The sequence below is a fragment of the Ciconia boyciana genome, chromosome 9 (assembly GCF_034638445.1).
Source record: "Ciconia boyciana chromosome 9, ASM3463844v1, whole genome shotgun sequence".
Classification (NCBI taxonomy): Eukaryota; Metazoa; Chordata; class Aves; order Ciconiiformes; family Ciconiidae; genus Ciconia; species Ciconia boyciana.
Genome location: NC_132942.1, coordinates 25903776 through 25913030, shown reverse-complemented (window position 1 = coordinate 25913030; position 9255 = coordinate 25903776). Strand labels below are relative to the sequence as shown.

Sequence of the window (9255 nt, the reverse complement as noted above, 5' to 3'; positions counted from 1 at the left end):
CAGATGGGTTTTCACAGGCTGATTTGTTAACTGCCTGTAATTAATGAGAGCAATTACAGAAAAAGAGGTTGGATGTCTGCTTTTTCCACAATGAGGAATGCCAAGAGGGAAAGCTATGTAACAGTGAAAAACACCATATTGGATACAGCCAGATACAGAAGTGTGTAGAGCTGTATACAGATTGTGCAGCTGATGCTTATCTCTGCAGTAGATCAAAACAACAGAACAAGTACAAAATACCTTTAAACTTTAAAAGTCACATTGATCTTAAAACAGGATGAAAAATGCTGGTTTTCTAGTTAGAGGGTAGGTAAGCATAGGGGTAACATTAGGTTGCAAAGAAGAAGTAAGGATCAATTGACTGTCAAGTAGCCCTGCTGAAAAGGATGTATGGTGGATGGATGGATGTAAAGGGTTATGTTGGAAGCTAAGCTGATCACAAGCCAACAGTGTGCTCTCATCACAAGTGGGGAAAATTGCATACTGGGCTATATTAGAAATGCAGTCAGCAAAGTGAGAGAAGTCATTATGCCTCAGTACTCAGAACTGGTGAGGCTGCATCTGAAATACAGTAGTCAGCTTTAGGGCCCTCAGTTCAAAGAAAATGTTGAGAAACTGGAGAGGATGCAGTAGACAGCTACCAAAATGGGGCCCTAGAGCACATACTTTACAAGGAGAGGTTGAGGGAGCCAGTCTTGTTTAGTTAGGTGAAAGAGGCTAAGTGAGGGGGGTGTCCACTAGAAACCCGCAGCTACTTCAAGGTCAGTTATTAAGATAGAACCAAATTCTCCTCCATAGTGGCAGATAACAACCAGTGGCATAGGCAGATGTCTCTACTTCAGAGGTTCAAGCCAAGTGCTAGAAAAATTTTTTCACCAGGTGGGTAATGCAGTACTGCACTGGGCCACTCAGGCTGTACAGTCTCCATCCTTTAAGGTTTTGTAGACTCAGCTAGGCAAAGCCATGGCTGACCTGGTGCAGCACTGCTGGTAGTTCTGCTTTGAGCAGGAGGCTGGGCTAGAAAATATCAAAGGTCCAGAATATCTTTAATTTTGTCAAAACTCTACAAGGCCTAATTGTGTTCCTGCTAGGCCCCTGGCATATACATTCACACTGAAGGTTGATGTGACTGCTGGATGCAGGGTGGAGACTTTAGGAGAAAGCAGCCACTCCAGTTGATCGCATTTATTCAAACTTTGCACTCCATGAAGACTGTCTTTATTTATAGAGTCTGACTTTAAAAAACAGTGTCAGTCAATGATTCTGTCCACAGACTTCTGTTGGTTTTGGATCAAATCCTAATCCCCCAACAGGAAGGAAACAAGCAGTAGGGCAGTTACTTAATCCTGCCATGATCACAGGAAAGTCCCTTACATCTAAAAATCATGTGGTTAGGGCTCCGTGGCCTGAGAGGAAGCACACTACAAGTAGGAAGCGTGGAGTATGCCTTCATGTACAATGCGTTATTTCCTGGCAGGCGTAGCTATCTGACCAGCATAAGCTTTCTCTGCCCAGCACACCCCTCCAAAAGTGAAATTAGTACAATGGAGCTGAAGTAGCAAATGTAAAACAAGTGGGCTGTAACAGTTCTGGAGGAGGCTGGAAGCATGTCAAGTTGCTGTGGCCACAGGATCCTCCCCCCCTTGGCTTTGATTTATCAACAACGCATTCATGTCCATAGTCTACACGTCTGTAAAAAGTACATTACAAATATTTTCCCCTGTTTAAGGTATTAGCCTGTCAGGCTCAGACTGTACTGCAGCAGAATCACAGCTGTTCAAAATCCTTACAACTAATTAAAGAAACTTCTTAGGGGGAGCTTTGTAGACAGTTTGAAGGACTTAATTTTGCAGAAATTCTTTGACACTTAAAGTAGTCTCAGGTACTTCTGTATTTTTAGAATATCACATGCTGGGGAAGCAGAGTACTAGAACAATCCTGCATTTGTTTACTCCTTTTGACTATTGTTTTCAGCTTAAAAATCTCAGTATAAAACTATAAAGCTTAATTTTAATCTATATTTGGAGAAACCAGAAACATACAGGCCAATTTGCAGTGCAGGTCTGAACTAATTAAACTTCATTATTACTGAACATGTTAATTAAAAAGAATCAGTTAGTATTTTACCTACACATAATTTATCCAGAGAAATTTAAAACCTCTCACATAATAAGAAAGCTTATAAATAATGGGCAAGGAAAAAACCTCTATAGGCTCAAACAAGGGCTGTCTTGTGCAGTAATTAGACTAAATTAAGAAAACTAAAGTTTAGTTTGACTGTCAGTAAGTTGTTGGTTGTTTGTTGGGGGGGGGTTGTTTTTTTTTTAAATTATGGAAAATACTTGTAATAAAACCTTCCAGCAAGGAATAATGGAATGAAATGTCTTCAACAAAGACATTGAATCTTTCTAATCTCCTATGCATAGGATTCATTCATTGCCATACAGATACCTAAATACATGGATTCTGGAGAAGTACAGACAACTCTTGCCAAAAACAGTAGCTGCTTGATGCCTAGAGACTGTGTGCTATCATCAAGGACAGGAAAGACTGAGATCCTAACAGAAATACCACTGAGTGCACTTCCAACCATATGCAAGGGGGAACAACAATGAACAGGAAGGTAATCTGAAGAGCACTTAAGATGACCATTATGTGAGTGTCTGCAGGATTCCTTATTTAGTGAGCAATTCCAGCCATCACAGCACGATTGGAATTATACGTAGCAGACAGTGTCTGACTATAACTGCAGGAGGAATTCAGAGACAGTATGTTATTTCTCATATGTACATTTGTTCATGCTAAATGACAGCCTAAGTCCTTCAGAAGAGCCATGGATCTCACAAAACCCGAAGACCAGTTTTTATTTCATTCAGAAGACAAACAAAACTCTGAGCCTGAGTGTCAAAGAACAAACAGTAAAAACCCACCATATTTGAACTTTTCAAAGTGTCCAAAGAAGGTCTTTTAAAACCTAACCATAACAATGCAAGAACTAGAACATTTGCTTTTTCAATCCAAACTTGTTTTTGTGGCTCACCCACAAGCTAAGACAGTATATAGGGAACACAAACATTTTCTTAACATCTTAACATCCTGAAAGTAGCAATAATAGTGATGCCTAAAGGATAACATGGTTTAAGACACAAGTGGTTTATAGGTCTCCCCCTCAGAATAGTCACGGAGAGTGAACCCAGTTACAGTCAAATTTAAAACAAAATGGGAGCTTTACAAGAAGCAGCATTAAAGGACCACAGCATAAGACAAAGCATTAATAGAGCGAGTATGCGCAATGAAAGAATGACACAGTACCAGAAGACTGAAGCATTAAGATGACCCGAATACCAAAGCCTCTGATGCATGTTCAGTAAATGTTACACTTTGATATTTCAGAAGGTTCCCATCATCATTTCTGAATCTGGTTATTCCAGTTGAGCATCTGTACAGGATAACTTTTGGCAAAGAGGTAGGTTCTAAGGTGCTGTTTCTTTGGCGTGTATTTCAGGAGGTCTTGAAAGAAACGAATATTAAAATGTTGTTGGGCTTCAAATTTGTGGGATTCAAATGCTCTGTATTTCACCTTTATAAAACCTAAGCTATAGTGCATGAGTGCAGCCAATGATATAATAATCTCGCTCTAGAAGATAGGACTCCAAACAGGCACAATAGTTGCCCACTGTAATGGAATACTTCAACATACAAAATTATGCTGTCCATTTCATGGATTGGCAGCTGAACTAAGGCTTCCTTTTTTTTTATTTAAGAAAATTGTTTCCTCAAACACCCATACCATGCTATTTTGGTAAACAGTCGTAACATTCACCTTGTCATTAATGAGATGACTAAACAACAGTATCACAGCTGCTGGCCTTAGGCAGTTTCTGTAAAACGAGCAGTGCCAAGCACCTCTGCTAATTAAATTGTACCAGAGAAATTTGTTAATTCTTTACCCAACTGTTTTAAATAGTGGAATCTTAAACAGGTATCACAATTCATAATTCATGTAAATGTGAACAAGATTAAGAACTCCTAGACTGCAGAGAGCTTAGTATATCATACCTCAACTTGTTTGTAAAAAGTGCCCTAGTCCACATCCCAAGCGTTTGTGATCTGTTTTGGAACATGATGTACTAAACAATATTAAGACAGGGTGGAGAAAAGCTAAACCTCCAGGTCCATCAATTATGTACCTGCAGATAAATAGTTCCAGTAAGCTAATGGTGAAATGACAGAGGCCTAGATTGTATGACCTTGCTGTGAATGTATAGCAAAGGTATGTGAGACAGAATAAGCAGGCTTTCAAAGCCTTTACACATACCAAGCAAAACTCCAGCTCTTCTAGGCAAAGGAGCATAGTGAGCACTCCCTCCTTGCTCCCCTAAGGATACCTGTTCCAAGGAGAGAGAAGGTACAACCATATTCATCAAATCTCCAAAAGAAGCCCATCCTATGGAAGAGCACAGCACTAATATCTTTACCAATGCCATGCCTGCCTCCTGGATTTTCCACTGGAAAGTGGGCAAGTTTTTTAATTGGCTTGATCCTAAGTGTTGTGTTTCCTCTACCTGACAATTCTGAAATATGAAAATGCAAGTGAGCACAGATAATCAACAAGGAATTTAAAAAAAAAATCTAATCTAAACTAAAAGTTGCTTTTCCATTGTGGGGCTGGTTTGGGTTGGTTTGTTTTGGGATTTTTTGTTTGCTTTTTCAAAGTTGCAACAACATGTACATTAAAGGCATCTGAAAGACACAGATTGCTACTGACTTCCTTTTAAGTGTTAGTATAATCAAGTCTGCATGTAGGCCACTTGCATTTAGTGACATGGAGAAAGAATTCTGAATTGCTGCAGTAAACGTCAGTGGACTTTCAATCATCTAGGAAAACACTCTGCCTATGGTGAAACTGTGCTCTACTAAAATTGGCTTCTATTGAGTTCATATTCTTTGAATTTGGTCATTAACACACTAAACTGGAATTAAGTCCAACACTGCTGGAGATGAGTACTTCCTTCTCTTCTGTGGAAAGTGGCCAACTAACACAGAGGACATAAAAAAAGGAGAATTTACCTTGGTTTCTCAACAGTCTTTCCAACCACAAGTGTCATTGCCCTTTGCAGATCAAAGAAGCCTTTGTCAACCTGAGAAATTTTAGCTGGGTGTTGTGGTTTAGCCCCAGTCAGCAATTAAGTACTACACAGCTGCTCGCTCACTCTCCCCCCGCAGTGGGGTGGGGAAGAGAATCAGAAGAGTAAAAGTAAGAAAACTCATGGGTTGAGATAAGAACAGTTTAATAATTGGAACAAAATAATAATAATAATAGTAATAGTAATAGTAATAATAATAATAATAATAATAATAATAATAATAATAATAATAATAATAAATTGTAATGAGAAGGAAAACAACAAGAGAGTGAGAGAGGAACAAAACCCAGGAAAAAACAAGCAATACAACTGCTCACCACCCGCCAACTGATGCCCACTCAGTCCCTGAGCAGCGATTGCTACCCCCCAGCCAACTCCCCCCAGTTTATATACTGAGTATGACGTCGTATGGTATGGAATAGCTCTTTGGCCAGTTTGGGTCAACTGTCTCGGCTGTGCCCCCTCCCAGCTTCTTGTGCGCCCGGCAGAGCACAGGAAGCTGAAAAGTCCTTGGCTAGTGTAAACATTACTTAGCCACAGCTAATACATCAGTGTGTTATCAACATTATTTTCATACTAAAATCCAAAACACAGCACTGTATTAGCTACTAGAAAGAAAATTAACTCTATCCCAGCAGAAACCAGGACACTGGGCTAGAATCCATTAATTGCATGAGTGATGTGAAGAGATAGCACCTAAAAAAAGAAAAAGCAAGTCTTTTTATACAAAAAAATCTACTTATGAAACTTCAATCCTGTTTAAAATTTATTAGTAAAATAGTTTTAAGAGATCTTGCAGTAATCAAGGGGCTAAATACAAGTTTCAGCTTTCATTTGGAGGCTGCCAAATCAAAACCCTCTGAAACTCTATTCATTACAGACCCAAGAGTTTGGAAGACAACTAAACACAAGACATTGTTTTTTATTACACAGTCTCATTGAAATCATTTGAGAGGCTGAATTTTTGAATGTTTGAGATGGCAACTTTGCATATGAACTCCTCAAAGGAGACTAAACATTGCAATCTTTGGCTTTTGCTTAGCACTTTCTTCCAGTAAATTTTTAATTGCTTAGCCCATGGAGATCACTATCATTTCTGCTGTGAAAGTGATGAGAGAACAGGGACATGCAGCGAGAAAGACAAGTAGGCAGTGTCCAAACAAGCTAGAGAAAGCAAGTGCTGTCTGTCCTCAGTAGTGTGTTGTCTGTTTAGCTATCTTGCTAGCTTTCTTTGGAAGCCAGCATCTCATCTGTAGCAAAGATATTTGAGCCAAAAATATAATAATAGTCACACGGTTTAAGAAAATGTTGCAATAATGCAGGATAATCTTCTTTTGGGACTGATATTCTGACTTTTTAACTTCTCAATTATCTAACTACCATTTTAATAGAGGCAAATGAACTTAACTGAAAAGTAAACTGTTCTTCTAATAATATCACCTTAAGTACTTTTTTTGCCTTTTGCTTTTTAAAGCTGAAAATAGCAGTGTGACATGAGTGAAAACAGGCTGTACAGGGTGGACTTTGTTCTATTGTGTTCTTTCCAGGAAGCAGCAACAAAAAGAAATGACCTATTGCAAATTCCCCCATTGTACTGTGAGAGACAAAGAACCACCAAGGCTTATCCATGTCCTGAAGTGACATAACACCCACTTCCTCTTGGCTTCAGTAGTACAGGAAAGCAGGTAGCAAAACAGACAGCTGTATGGAAAACATTAAAAAGAAAACATTTATAAATTGTGCAAGAGAAGCTGATGACCCCTAACACTGGCAGGCTTAGGGAAAAGCGATGGTCTTTCCAGCTTACATAGATGCCAAACGTAGGCTCAGGTCCATGACTGTGAGAAGCAGCTGGCATTAAGCATATTTGCACAATGGTATGCACGTCCCCTGAAAATATTTTCCTGTTAAAGCAAAATACAACAGCATACATTTGGCAGTGTGTACACCAAATTTAGTGACCCTCTGGACTAATAGGCAATGTCTGTGCTTGCCACTCCGAAGCAAGTCAACAGGATGAAGGAATGAGCAACAAGAGTCCTGTGAAGTTCAAAGGGAAATGCCAAGTTTCACACCTGTGAGGAAGAAATCCAGGCACCAGTACGTGCTGGGGGCCACCCAGCTGAAAAGCATCTCTGCAGAAGAGACCCTTGGGGTCCTTAGCAGATAAGCAGCTGAATGTGAGCTAGCAATGTGCCTTTGTGGCAAAGAAGGATGACAAGCATCCTGGGCTGCATTAGGAAGAACGTTGCCAGTAGGTCAAGAGAGATCTTGCTCAGCACTAGTGAGACCACATCTGGAGTTGCATCCCCAGTTCTGGGCTTCCCAGTACAAGAAAGACATGGACATACTGGAGTGAGTGTAGCAAAGGATCAGGAAGATGATTAGATAATTAAGCAATTGGAGTATCTGACATAGGAGGAGAGGCTGAGAGAATAAAGATTGCTTAGCTTCAAGATAAGATTCAGAGGGATCTTACTGATGTATACAACCACCTGATGGGAGGAAGTAGAGAAGATGGAGCAAGACTCTTAATGTTGCCCAGTGAATGGACAAAAGGCAATGGGCCAAAATTGAAGTACAGGAAACTGTTTAAATGTAGGAAAACACTATAAAGGTGATTGAACACTGGAATAGGTTGTCCAAAGAGGTTGAAGTCTCTATCCTTAAAGATGTTTAAAACCCAGATGGACATGGTCCTATAAGCACAACTTGATTATAGTTCTTCTGTTTTTTTGAAAAAAACTTTCTGCAAAATAACTGTGAAATGCAGTTCTAAGAAAGGATGTGACATCAAACATTTTCAACTGCTTAACTTTGTTATCAGCTTCGAGCTGTTGAAAAATTAGGAAAAATCTCCACTAAGACAAGTAAACTGGGGGGGGGGTTTAGCTCTTTTGCTAGGGCTGCCTCACAAAGCTGTCAAATATTTTAAATCTTGGTGTGGAAAACACTTGCTACAATCTGGTGCATTTTATTATATAAGATAAGGGACTTCTAGTGAGTCTGGTTAGCTATGTATACATTCAGGTAAGAAAGTTGGTGGAGATGAAATTTATCTCAAGAGGCATCAAGAAGAGAGGAGGCCCATGTGAGATTATTTTCTCTACAGGTAGTTTTTTATGTATAACATTCAAATCTAATAGCAAGAAAAATGGCACTGCTTGAATTGCTTGCTTTTGCTCAGACTGCCTGTTTCCAGAAACCTGTCTGTTCTTACCTCCCAAATGAAAAGTGATACCTGCAAACAACAGTGTGATAAAAATAATGAAATATAGGCATATTCATGGTTAGGCAACTAAGGTGGGTTTTTTTGTTTTGGAGGGGTTTTTTGGTTGTTTTTTGGGGTTTTTTTTTTGTTTGTTTGTTTTTTTTTTAATACTTTGCCTTCTAGTCTTGATTCTAAAGACTATTAACATCATCTACAATGGAGATTTCCACAGTTGGCTCAGGTTTGTATATGCACTTGCATCACTAGCTGCTGTCTTGCTTAAACAACATTAGAAAGCAGAGCCATCAGAAAAATCAAACTAAAAAATAATTTATTAGGTACTAAATATTATATATTATGGTCATATATATATTTTTAAAGTATTATACTAGCATCCCAAATTTTCTCTAGTTGTGCTTTTGACTTTCCCACAATATGGTATTGTCTCAAAAAAAAAAAAAATTCTTTTCTGTGCTTATTTTCTCCAGACTGTAGAGTAGGATACAGACAGTTAGCTTGGAAAGGTTCAGCTAAAGTAACTTTTTCAGTTTCTAAATATTTAAGTTTTAAATTACATATAATACCTGTTGTTATTAATACATAATAAATAGGTAAATCTGGCCTGTCAACCCAATTTGAGTTATTTGAGTTGTTACATGTGGCTTTATCAGATAACCTTAATTTTGATTATCTAAGGGGTTTTTTTCATAGTTTTTTTCCCTCCCCACAATGCCATGAAGAAGTTGGGGTCAGAGGCTCATATGAATTTCATCACTGCCTTTTCTTGCTTGCCTGCAGAGAGCAGTTGCTTATCTTTCCTGTCCTACATCTTTAATAGAGTCAAAATTTATTGGAACTGTGTTGTTAAGTCAGATCAGGTATAGCACAACTAGTAAC

At 38.8% G+C, this 9255-nt stretch overlaps 1 long non-coding RNA gene across 1 annotated transcript in view; it reads left to right on the top strand.

Annotated features, from left to right (window-relative positions):
• Positions 1–9255, top strand: part of LOC140657119 (uncharacterized) — a 73267-nt gene that overhangs the window by 31577 nt on the left and 32435 nt on the right. The gene's annotated exons all lie outside the window — the stretch shown is intronic.